Source organism: Sapajus apella, unplaced genomic scaffold (assembly GCF_009761245.1).
Source record: "Sapajus apella isolate SASKATOON/1434 unplaced genomic scaffold, GSC_monkey_1.0 scaffold13, whole genome shotgun sequence".
Lineage (NCBI taxonomy): Eukaryota > Metazoa > Chordata > Mammalia > Primates > Cebidae > Sapajus > Sapajus apella.
In genome coordinates, this window is record NW_022436953.1 from 2,188,219 (window position 1) to 2,201,680 (window position 13,462).

The following is a 13,462-nucleotide window of genomic DNA, read 5'->3' on the forward strand; positions in this document are numbered from 1 at the left end:
TAAAGGGCTCATGACCTTGACCATTGTGGAGCCATAAAGATGTAGTAGGCCAAATGCAATTCTAGGTGGTTTGAGCATTCTCTAAAGCCATTTACAAGTGTGTCTTAAACACATTTTTTAGAAAATCAAGAGCATATGAACAAAGCGAAAGAATCATTTTTGAAAAACAGACTACATAAATAGAGAACAGAATCCAGAGCATCTTGGAGTAATAAGTCAAAGATATAAAACATAAACTTCTTCAAAAGTACATAAATAACCAAAATAGATAATGCTTGCTCTCTGAAATATAGTTTGCAAGATGGAGAGAAGGTTAAACAGCAAGAAAATTAAGTAAACAAAAGCAACTAATCCATAGCACATTAAGACTGATAATACAGTCAGGAAACAGCAAATTTGAAGTGAAGAGCCATTTCAAATGCATCCACCATGATGTAATTGGACTCTAGATGTAAAGAGGAAATATGAGGATAATTAAATTTGAGATTGTGTGAACTTAAGGACTATACTATAAACTGTATCAAATAAAAAAGGAAAATCAAGAACAATGTTAGGAAGAGAAATAGCTTTTCTTTTTAAAATAATCTTTAGGACTCAGGTGACTCATTAGATAGAGAATTATTCATTCATTCTCTTCTTATAATTAAAAAAACAGATTTTAATGTAATAAATTAGAGTTGGGTAAATGTTTAGAATCCTTGTAGTTGTAAAAAGTTTTTCTCTTTTTAATTATAATTAAAAAGACTTTAACTTTATGCTGTCCTTACACTGTGACTCTAGTGTTTCATTGTCAAAATTTAATTTTTAAAAGGCGACCTTTGTTCTTCTGAAATGTACTGCATATGACAAATTCCAAATGGAAGAATTACCAAGGCTCTCACATTTACTCCATCAGAAGCTCTGTTCCCACACAGAGCTCTGTCAGGAGCTAGCCAGGGCTGCCAGCCTTCAATGGACTTGTTTCTACCCTCCTATCTATCTCTCAGTGCCAGCTCTGCACCTTTCAATCAAAGAACCAGTCTTGGTGGAGGGTTTCTTCTGAATGTCAACCTCTTTTTTGCTCTGAAACAAAATGTCTTCAAACAACACTAGGGACACAGGGGTCTAGAAATCTGAATATACAGGCATAGCCATTCTACCCGCAGGTGAGAGGAATACAGTGTGGGGGCAAAAGCAAAGGAACAAATCACTCTTTTAATCTTCCGAGATATTAACCAGTCATTCAGCCAATAACATATACAGTGAGCATACACTCTGTGCCAGGTCCTGTGATAGATACTGGCATACAGGGGGAAAAAGACAGACAATAGCTCTCTCCTCATGGCACTTAGGTTCTATCTATCTATTTATTAAAACACTGTAATTGTCTTCACAAACTACTTAAAAAACTCAAGTGAAAATATTAAAACTGATTTGTCCATGTTTAAGCATTCATTTAAATTCAGAATTACTTAAACTAGACAAAATTTTAAGAAGTTGGGGAAGAGGTCTCTCTCTTCTACAATAATTCAATTTAAATATGTATAATATATTTATGAGATTCCAGGCAGTATCTGGGCATTGGAAATACAGATATGCACAACACATAGCCTTGTCTTCCAAAGCTGATGGTCTCATAGAGGGACAAAAATGCCCATAAATAACTATAATATAAATAATGATAGTCATATATTCCATAATAGAACAAAGCATTATGGTCACAGAGAAGAACATATTACTCACTTCTAATAGCTCTTATGAAACTTTGGTTGTAATCCTGATTTTCTGATGACTTACTGAATGGTGCTAGACAGAAAAAGTATATTGTTGACAGTGGGTAGGCAAATTTCCTTTCCCCTCTATTTCCTTGTATACTTCCAGAAATCCAGAGATGAGGCTGGGCACGGTGGCTCACACCTGTAATCCCAGCATTTTGGGAGGCTGAGGTGGGAGGATTGCTTGAGGTCAGGAGTTCAAGACCAGCCTGGACAATGTAGCAAAACCCTGTCTCTACTAAAACTACAAAAATTAGGTGGGTGTGGTGGTATGCTCACGTAATCCCAGCTACTCGGGAGACTGAGACAGGAGAATCACTTGAACCTGGGAGGCAGAGGTTGCAGTGAGCAGAGATAACACCACTGCACTGCAGCCTGGGCAACAGAGTGAGACTCCATCTCAAAAAAAAAAAAAAAAGAAATTCAGAGACGAATGTCTTTTCAACCTTTAGGTAAGGGAAATAGGAGCTTCTCTGAGCACTGACATAGGCATTCCATAGTAGGAATTGCACAGGAACATACTTGGAAACTGAGACAGTAGACCTACTCCCCCTGCCCTTATTTCTACAACCAATTTCTTCAGCATCTGGCATCTTGAAAGGGTCAAGAAAAACAAGAATATTAATCTTACTGTGATACTCATATTTTTCTCACTGTGGCAGATAAGAGGATCAACCTTTCGATTCATCTTATATGAGACCCCCATTGAATTTCTCACAGGACGGATTCCCAAATCATCCCTGTTCCCACAGAGTCCCATAATCGCATCTTCTTTTGCCCACTTGCAGCTGATACCTTCAAGTCCTATTTTCTTACAAAGCTGTATGTCATCTGACATGAGTATCCTAAAGTACTCATGGTAAGGTTCCATTCCAGCAACCTCAAAATCTTTATCATCTGACAGTATACTGGTTACGGGTAGAAATTCTAGAATCGAATTACCTGGAATTAAATTTTGCTTATACCACTGACTGTCTTTGAGACATTGGGCTAAAAAAAAAGTTGAACCTCAGTTTTTTCATCTGTAAAATGAGGAAATTAATAGTATTTACCTTATATAGTTGTTGATAAGGTTAAATTAAATACTTCTAGATTACTTAGAACAGAACCTGATAGTCCACAAAACTACAAAATAACTATTATTATTATTCCTCCATTGCTGAGAATGAAGATACATGTCATATTTGTTAAAGGTCCTCTTTCCTCTGGCCTCCTTCAGATGTTGACTTTAATTATGTGCATCTTATATCTTGACTTATTCCCACTAAGTCTCTTCCCTTGCTACTTCAAAATTCCATTTTAAAAACCTATTTGCTTATCCTGCTACAGTACTGTGCGTCTCCCTTGCAGCACTGTCAAACTTCTTTTTTTTTTTTTTTTACTTTAAAGAAATTTTTATTACACAAAGGTTGTCACATAATTGGATATTTCTCTGCTTTGTACACAATTATTCTCACTCTCCACAGAAGGGCTGCTTAACTTTTCATCGGGGGGTGGCAAGCTGAAGGTTGGTAGGACAAGCGATGCTACTATTTTTACTACTATTAACAGAATAGTAGTAAAAATGCCTCAGTGATTTAAGTTGAAAGCAGTACATTGGTTCATGGCTCTTGTACCCAGTATCAGGAATGTACAAATTCTTTTTATTCAAAAATACAAAATAAATTATCTGTAGGCATGGATAGCAGTAAACCATTATATATTTTGTCAACTGAAACCAGTAACTGATGATTACAGTGATTTCTTAAACATCAGCTAGTCTTTTCTTCATTTTCTCCAACTGACTTCTCTGAAGTTATTGGTGAGAAACACTGCCTTGGGCTTCCTGCCACAGTTCATTAATAAAGGTAAAACACTATTCTAAGAGTGAGAACTTGCCATCTCCATACCACCTCCCATTCCACCCATTGCACCCATTCCAGGGTCCTTCTCTTCTTTAGGAATTTCTGTGACTACAACTTCTGCTGTAGTTAACAGAGAGCCCACACCAACAGCATCCAAGAAAGCAGTTCTCACAACTTTTGTTGGGCCAATAATTCCTTTTTCCACCATATTCACAAAATCTCCATTCACAGCATAACCAACTTTTGAGGAACTTTGCAAAATTTTCTCAACTCTCAAAGATCCTTCAACACCTGTATTCTTAGCAATGGTCCTTGTGTAATTTTGAGTGTTCTTTTAACAATTTCTATACCAATTTCTTAATCTTCATTAGCTGGAGTCAATGAGTCCAAGGCTGGAATGCACTGAAACAGGGCACAACCCCCTCCCAAAACAATGCCTTCTTCAACAGCAGCTCTTGTGGCATTAAGGGCATCTGTAACTGTCTTTCTTTTCATTCACTTCGACATCACTTGTCCCACCAATCTTCAGCACAGTTACTCCATCTAAAAGTTTTGCCAGCCATTCATTCAATTTTTCCTTTCATATTCACTAGTTGTGACATTTAACTGCTCAATGATTTCTTGACTACATTTTATAAGTCACGAGGCTGAACGTCTTCAAGATGAGGGTCAAACCCTCTTCTCCAAACACTGCGCCACCTGTAGCAATAGCCATATCTTTAAGCTGGTTCTTTCTATTGTCACCAAACCCTGGAGACTTACCTGCCACAACCTAAGGACCAACCTTTAGCCTATCCAAGATGAGTGTACTTAGAGCTTCTCCACTGAGGTCTTCAATGATTATGACCAAAGGCTTACAGTGAGCATTTGCAATTTCAAGAGCAGGTACAGGGGACTGGACATTAGAAATTTTCTTTTCACTCAACAGAACATAGGCAACCTGGAATTCACATTTCTGACCTTTCGATGTATTAATAAAGTATGGAGAAGTATAGCCTGGATCAAACTTCATGCCTTCAATAATTTCTAATTCATCATTCAGTGTTTTTCCATCCTGTGATGACTCCCTTTCTTCCAACCTTTTTCATTGCATCAGAGATGACATGGCCAATTTCGTTGTCTCTATTTGCAGAAATTGTAGCAAACTGCACCATTTCTTTAGGGGTGGTAACAGGTTTATACTGCTTCTTAAGTTTAGCAGTTACAGCGTCAACAGCTAACATCACACCTCTCCTGATTTCCACTGGATTAGCACCTTTGCTAATCTTCTCGAGGCCTTCCTTGGCAATACAGCGTGGCAGTATAGTAGCAGTGGTAGTGCCATCCTCAGCCTCTTCACTTGTGTTATTGGCAACACCTTGAAAAAGTTTAGCTCTAATGTATTTATTTTTATCCTTTAAGTCAATTGACTTTCCAACAGTCACACCATCTTTTGTTACTTTGGGACTTCCCCTGTCTGCTCAATAATCACTCTCCTTCCCTTTGGCCCCATTGTAATGGCTGCAGCATTCGCTAAAAGGTCTACACCTTGAAGCATTAAGGCTTGGGCATCTGCACCAAATTTTACATCTTTGGCATAAGCCCTAGTGAGATGAGAAGCCAGTACCCTCAACACCGGTCTCATCTGGCGACACAATGTAGGTAACTGAAGCATTTCTGCGGGGCGGTGGTAGGGCGTGCACATGGCAAGGCAGGTCGTTGGCGGTGAGTGACAAACTTCTTAACAAAGCTCCTGTCTCCTTTTAAAATCACCTACCCACTTGTTTCTATCTAATCAATGTGGTCCAAGTGTTCTTTTTCATCACTAGTAGACTTCCTACTAACAAATGGGAGAGCTTTTCTTGGTCACTCTTTTTCTCCACCTTTGCATTTACTAGCAACTGAACATTGACCAACAACTTCCTCCTTCTTGAAACTCTCTTCCTTTGCCTTCTGTGACTCTTTTCCTACCTCGCAGAGTGAGCCTTCTCTACATCTTTCTTAAACGTGGTCTTTTCTCAAGTTGTTCTCAGTCTCCTTCTACCAGATCTATTCCTGAGCAATGTCATCTACTCCACGGTTCAGCTCTGCAGCTGACTCCCAGATCATATCCCTGGCCTGATATCTGACAAAGTCTAAAGACTAGTATTTCCAACTCAGTAGAGGTCATTTACACTTGCATTTCTTGCTGCACTTAAAAATTCAACTTATTTAAGTTTAAACATTTTTCCTCAAAAGAAAATTTTATTTGAGTTACCTATTGCTGTTAGTAACTCTTCTCAAACCATACTCTCTCTGTGTTCCAGTCATGCTGGCCTTGTTTCTGTTCCTTTAAAATGCCACTTTACAGCCCATGCTACCTCTATTAGAAACTTCCTTTTTTCCCCAGCCTAATAAACTTCTCTAGCTTGAATGTCCCTTTCTCAGGGAAGCCCTTCTATCCTTATTAATGCTCAACACTTTTTTTTTTTTTTTGTAGAGATGGGTTCTCACTCTGTCACCCAGGTTTGAGTCCAATGGCACAGTCATAGGTCACTGCCTCACTGCAACCTTGAACTCCTGAGTTCAAACAGTCCTCCTGCTTCAGCCTCCCAAGTAGCAGGGACTACAGGTGCAGGCCACCACGCCTGGCTAATTCTTTCTTAAATTTTTTTTAAAGAGACAGGGTCTTGCTTTGTTGCCCAGGCTGGTCTCCAACTCCTGCCTTCAAGTGATCCTCTCACCCTGGCCTCCCAAAGTGCTGGGATTACAGGCATGAGCCACTGAGCTTGGCCAGGACTAGTTTGTTTTGATCTCAGTTGTGCCTCCAGTGCCTGACTTATGGTGAGCCTTCCATAACTATTCACTGATGAACAAAAGAATAAATGAATACAAAAGTATCAAACAGTAGAGCCTATTTGAGGAACTATAAATAGTTTTATGACTGAAACATAAGGGAATTGGGGGAAGAGGTGGGAGAGGGGAAGCAGCAAAAGAGGAGACTGAAGTGGTATGCAGGGGTCAGCTTACTGCAGGCCCTGTGGGCGTGTTGGGAAGCTTGATCTTTATTCTCTATGTGGGATTGGGTTTGCTTGGAGTTGCAATCAGGAAAGTAAGACAATCAGTTGTATGTTTTGGAAGATCACACTAATAGCGCTGCATAAAAGAGAGATTAGAGAGGATGTATACATCTCTAGACGAAGGGGAATGAAGACGTGGACTATGTGTTTGGGTTGTCTGTAGTGAACATCTGCTGCTTTTGCCTGCCCGTCATCAACTCCCATTTCTTCTGACAACAGTGCTCCCATTTTCCTTTTATAAAATGTACCTATTCCTTACTGGATGCTGTTCTGTTGAGACTGTCAATAAAGATGCCCCACACTCCCACCAAGGGACGGGAGTATGATCCAAACTAAGCCAATCAAATGTTCTCTCTCTGGAATCAGAGATGCAAACTGAGTGACACAAAGACTGAAAAATGACTGGGGCTTATTCACCCCAATTGCAGCCTCTGAAGAGACTGTTCAGCCTCTGAAGTTTCTGCTCCCTGGTTCCCCAGAGTTATCCAATTTCCTACCCTTTCTTGGTTGCCTAGCTTTTTAAAATAGTCTGTGTGCTTTCTATATATTTCTAATAAACTCTCTTTTTTTCTTTTTTGCTTGTTAGCCAAAGTTGGTTTCTGTTGCCCATAATCAAAGTACCCTAATTGATACAGCACTGTATCCCAAACTTGCCTGAATATAAACATCATCTAAGGTACTTGTTAAAAATACGTATTTCTGGATCCTACCCTAGCCAAAATCATTGAATCAAAAACCCCAGAAGAAGGGCCTGGGAATCTTTATCATTAATACATTTTCTCTGGTTGGTTTTAACGACCAGGTAAATTTGGCAAACACTAAACTAGGGCAAAGACGGTGGGGAAAGGAAAAGAAAGAAACTGACAGACATGGCGATAAGTTGGATGTGGTAGATGAAGGAGAGGAACCTGACTGTGAGGATGATGATGCTATAAAACCTAAGGAGAAGCATGTTTATAGGGGAACAATTAATTTAGTTTTGGGATATGTTGATATTTCAATAATGTAGGATATTTAAGGGAAAACAGGTAGCTGGTAAATGGTTCTGCCACTTACTAGAAATATGAACTTGGATAAGTAGCTTCTCTGTGTAATGGAGATCATCATAATCATCGTCATTATCATCTTAGTAATTATAATACTTATTCATAGAGTTTTTATGACACTTAATATAAAGCACTTAGAACTGTGCCTTGCACATAAGTGATAGATAAATGAATGTAAAAAGTTGGATATAAGGGTCTGCATTTTAGGAAAGAAATTCTGGCAGGAGACTAAGCCTTCTGAGTTATGATCCTAGAGGGCGTGACAGAAGTCATGGAAGTGAATGATCTAAGAATCTGTTTATCTACAGCATATAAAAAACAGAAGACCCTACTTGGTATGCTTTTTGTATTATTGCAACCTTTCAAAATTCTTCGACTACATTTCATCAATTCTATGATGACTTTTTTCACATTTTTAACATCTCTGGAAAAGGGATGCCTCTTGTCATCAATGACATGTTTTTTTTTTTTTTTTCCTTTTTTGAGAGTTTTGCTCTTAGTGCCCAAGCTGGAGTGCAGTGGCGTGATCCTGGCTCACCGCAACCTCCGCCTCCCGTGTTCAAGCAATTCTCCTGCCTCAGCCTCCTGAGCTGGGATTACAGGTCTGTGCCACCACGTCCAGCTAATTTTGTATTTTTAGTAGAGACAGGGTTTCTCCATGTTGGTCAGGCTGGTCTCAAACTCCTGACCTCCGGTGATCCACCCACCTCGGCCTCCCAAAGGGATTATAGGCATGAGCCACCGCACCCTGCCTATCAATCATTGTTTAATTATCAGAGTTCTTTCTTTTTCAGTAGTGCATAAAATAATTTTGTGCCCTTCAATTGACAGCATCTTAGATTTGATATAAGAAGTATGATCTCTCTTCTTTGAACCTCTAAGACATCCCACATCAGCCTCTTCTATAACATTTATTTTAGCCTGCTGTATATTAGAGTTGTCCATCAGCTACTAGACAGCAAGGGCCCCAAAGGTCAAGACATCTCTGACTCTTCCTTTTGTTTCTCAAAGGACACTAAATGGTTTTGCCTGGAAAAGACCCTTAATAAAAATTGCTTGCATTAAATTGAATTCTAAAGCAGGATATAATCGTTTTTAGAATTTCTGATATTTTGCGATTAGCCTCATTGCTATTTCCATCTCTTAGTTAATTTGACATGCATAAGTACACACTTGTTTTCAGATTACTAACATTTCACCCCATTCAAAGCATCTACAATGTGAATTCCCCAGGTGGTTGGTTACATGAACTATTTCAAGAAAACACATTCCGAGCATTCCTGGGAATATTGAAAAGATAAGACCAGAAATCTTGCTACAAAGTTATATTGAGAATAGAGAACACTGTTCATACACATATTAACAGTTAACTGTATAATTACTACAGATGTTTATTCTTTATGTATTATCTTAGTTTATGCTATCTGTTCTTTCTGTTCGTGAAGCTTTATTCCTTTCCCTCATTTACATGTGAGACTTTGGGTGGCTATTACCCATGTGTTCAGTCTTACCAAATCCCTAGGGGTCAACTACATGCTAAGACATCTATTATTACTGAAGTAAAGAGCTCACCTCCTCTTCAAGCCTACTCTTTACACAGATCACACCTCAAACCTTAGCAATGGCCAAGTAAATTCTCTTGGTCTGTTCCAGCTGAATTTTCTGTCTTCCCTCTCTCCACCACTTCTGGCTCTGCCATCCCACTGCTCAAGCCCAAATATCACCTCTTGCATTCTGGATCCTAGATTACATTAGCCTGTCTTCTTTTCCAAGACTACAGGTTAATGAAGCCTGTCCAGTGTCAGAATAAGAAAGAGGAATTTAATTGCTGTCACTGATGATTGCTATTTTGTTTCTCTCTTTTCTCTTTATGGCTCTTCCTGTGCTGTTTGCGGAGTTGTCTTTTGTTCTCAGTGGAACTTCTCATCTTCAGGTGGACAGCCACATGTGTCTGTGTCCAGTTAGTCCTCTAGCCCTTGTTTCTTTTTACAGTACAATCTTGCATTGCGATCTTGTTCATTGAGTACTCTCTCTCCTCCGTAGAACTCAGCAAGGATCCAAGGGTACTTTGAGTACTGTTAGCATTAAGTAAATGGGTTACAGGCATGTCATGATCGCTATAAGAATATGTAATGCCTCAGTCCTATCATCTACCTTTTCCCATAATTCTGAGAGAAATTTGCAGTGCATCCTGTGACCACCAAGGGTCAGACTCATCCTGTTCCCAGAATTCTGCCCACTGTCCCTTCTCCACAGGCTTCCAACCAGATCAGATCAGACTATACGACAGCATCCAAACTCTCCATGGACTCAGCCACCTCTCAATCTTTGTTCCTATTATTTGCCTAAGCCTGGAATTCTCTTTTCTTCTTTTTGGCCACTGAAATCCTATTCATTCACTCAAACCTGACTAAATTAGCACCTCCATCATGAAGTCTCTCAGTCTCCACCTGAAAATAACTGTCTCTTTCTCTGTTCTCCCACAACAGTTTTCTTGTATGCTGTGTCTGTACTTCATTGTAGCTTGAAAGGTTATTTGTACTTAGCTAATTCCCCATAAAATTCTAAGTTTTATTGTGGTCAGAGACCGCATCTTGTCTCAGTATTCCTTACATCAGCCCCAAAATGCTTTATGATGTTTACTAAATGGTTGACTACACAAAGGCAGAGAATGTTAACAGTGATACACGTGTCATTAAAGTAAATAATATTCCAGAAGAGTAAAATGAATACCTAGAAACCCTTGCAATTTTGAATTCTCTAAAATTAAAAGGAAAGTCAGTTGCAGAAGAAAGCAACACTAGTCTGGAAATTAAGGGATTTGGGTGTTACTCTTGGTTCTGCCTTGGGTAGGTCGTGTTTCTTCTCCGGCTTAGTCTCCTCATAGTTAAGATGAGTGGGTTGCTCTAGATCACTATTTCCCAAACCTTAATTTTTGCAGTATCTGTACAATACCTGGGGTTTATTTGCTTAATAGTTTAAATCACTCAAGGCCTAACATTACTACCAACTTTTGCCTCATCCTAAATAAGAATATCTGTGGAACTGTGGTTTCATTGCAGCAGCTCTGATTTGTTAACATAAATTAAATACAACTTTTAAGTAAAAATAAAAATCTATGTATCGTTAAAATAACTTCCTATGCCATTAATGGCACACAGGCCATGCTTTAGGAGGTACTGGTTTAGACTCCCCTTGAAGTTCCTTTCAGCTCTAAGGGCTTTAAAATCTTCTCAGGGGAAGTCCTGCTCCCTCTTGAGCCATTTAACAAAATGTATTAAATGAATCTTGAATCTTGAAGGGGAGTAATTCAGCATTAGCCTCAGGGAATAGAATGTAACTTAATAAGCCTTCCAGCACCTCTAATGACTGGGATTCCACCCTTTTAATGCCTCCCCTCTGAGCGAGGTGCTGTTTGCACATTCTGTCTTTTCTGCAGCCTCCACTTTCCTGCAGGGCCCTGTATGTGTCTGCCTGCCCAGATCTCCCCTCTGAGGGCTGTTTATGTTTGCACACTCGGCTTGTCCTGTGGACTTGTCTAACTAAGCTCCCCTTTGAGGGCTGTATATTTTGGCACAGTCTGGCTCTCCATGGGATTCGTTTGTCCATTAACACCTCTTGTCTTGCAGTTATAGTAAAGTCTTTTCTGCCCTTGCCTCAAGCAAATAAGCCCACACGATTCTATTCTTAACTATTCTTCTGTGTATTTCCATTTATTTTCTATACTTTATACAATGAACATGCATAAAGTTTATAATAAAAAAAACTATAAATTTTAGTTTTTAAACATGTGAAGAGGACATTTGGTTACAGATGATGGAATAAAGACATTGTACCTTCACTCTTCTCTTTCAAAACCAATTTGACAACAATGAAAAGAATGTAAAGCAGCCTTAAGAAGAAGGCCATTATCAATGAAGCAAGTAAACAGCCATCATACCAAGCACCATAATTACAAAGCATACTTACAAAGTATTAGGCTCGCTTGCTTGAGGTAGAATAAAGAGTCTTGAAAACTGTCACAGCCTTGAAAGCATACTAAGAACTCTAAAAGTATAGGTGGGAGTGGAGAGTGTCTCTATATAGACTTAGCTCCTCACCACAGAAAGACTGAGTTGAAGAAGAACCCATATTAAACTCTTTTATTATTATTATTATTATTAATTCACTTTTATTATTTGCCACATGTACTTCTAGCCAAAAAAGACTGATAGTGATAAAGAATGGGGTGAGCTTACCAGACAGCGACAGAGTCTAGATCTAAGGGAAATTGCTGTGAGCTACACTGACCTCTGGAATGTGGAGAACAGAAGGGAGAGCGTACTCCCAGAGCACAGGAAATGCAAACTTTGTGGAAGGAAGTATGAACAACAGATTCTAATAGAGACAGTACACTGCCCCCATACACATACTTCTGCAAATAGATGACTCCATTCAAAGACGAGTAGTAATTAGAGTAGGAGAAAGAAAAATGTTTATCTGCTGACAAGATTATTGTGTAAGTAGAAAATTCAAAAGAATCTACAAACTATTAAAATTACTAAGTGAATTTCGCAACATCACTGGATATAAGGTCAACATACAAATGTTAATTTGATCACTACTAGCAACAACTACGAAGAAAATAAAACTTTAAGAAAGATATAACTTCAACAAACATCAAATACCTAGAAATATATCTAATGAAGGTAGGTAAGACTTCTGCCCTGAAAAAAATGAAACCTTATGTAAAGGAATGAATTAATCAAAATAAATGAAGGGATTTACGATATTCATGGAATGAAAGACTCAATATTGTAAAGATGTTAATTCACCCTAAATTAAACTACAGATTAAATCCAACCTTTGTCAGAATTTCAGCAGGTTCTTGTGCAGTTTAATGAGCTAAGTCTAAAATTTATATGGCGATGCCAAAAGCAAAAAATATCAAAGGTGATCTTGAAGAAGAAAAATGAAGTTGAAAGAGACTTATATCACCAGATATGAAGACTTGTTATAAAGCTATAGTAAAGAAGACATTGAGGTTTTGGTGCAAGAATAGACAAACTGACACATGAAACATAATACAAGGTCTAGAAACAGACCTTTACCTATGCATGATCACCTGATTGATGCCAAAGGCGCCAATATAGTATACTGGGGAAAGAATGATCTTTTTCAATAAATGCTGCTGAGTCAATTGAATATTCATATGGAAAAATGTTTATTGACTCTTACCTTATACTGTACAATAAAACAATTCCAGATGGACTGCAGATCTAAATATGAAATGTAAAATATGAAAGCTTTTAGAAAATAGAAAACATAGAACATCTTTGTGACAGTGGAGTATGCAAATATTTACTAAGCAAGATGCAAAGAATCCTGATCATAAAGAAAAAAATTGATAAACTGGACAATGTTAAAGTTAAGAATGTGTGTTTATCAAAAGACACTATTAAAAGAATGAAAAGATCAGTGACAGGGTAGAAGAAGATATTCATGATACATGTATCTGTCAAAGGAGTCATAACCAGTATAAAGAAAAGGATATACAGTTTGATAGAAATATGAATAAAAAACCTGAACAGGCACCTCATAAAAGTAACTATCCAAATGGCCAATAAATATAGGAAAAGGTGCTGAACTTCATCAGTCATCAGAGCAATGTAAAACAAAATTGACACCACTACATGTATATGAAAATGGCTAAAATGAAAAAAAAAATCAAAGTGTTGACAAGGTTGTGGAAAAGCCAAAACTTTCATATACTGCTGGTAGGAATATAAATTTACACACTT

The 13,462-nt window shown here is 38.3% G+C and overlaps 1 protein-coding gene and 1 pseudogene across 1 annotated transcript in view; both read right to left on the reverse strand.

The window, feature by feature from the left end:
- Nucleotides 1–13,462, reverse strand: part of HPSE2 (heparanase 2 (inactive)) — a 732,977-nt gene that overhangs the window by 79,326 nt on the left and 640,189 nt on the right. The window lies entirely within an intron of this gene.
- On the reverse strand, nucleotides 3,131–6,185 carry LOC116553764 (annotated as a pseudogene).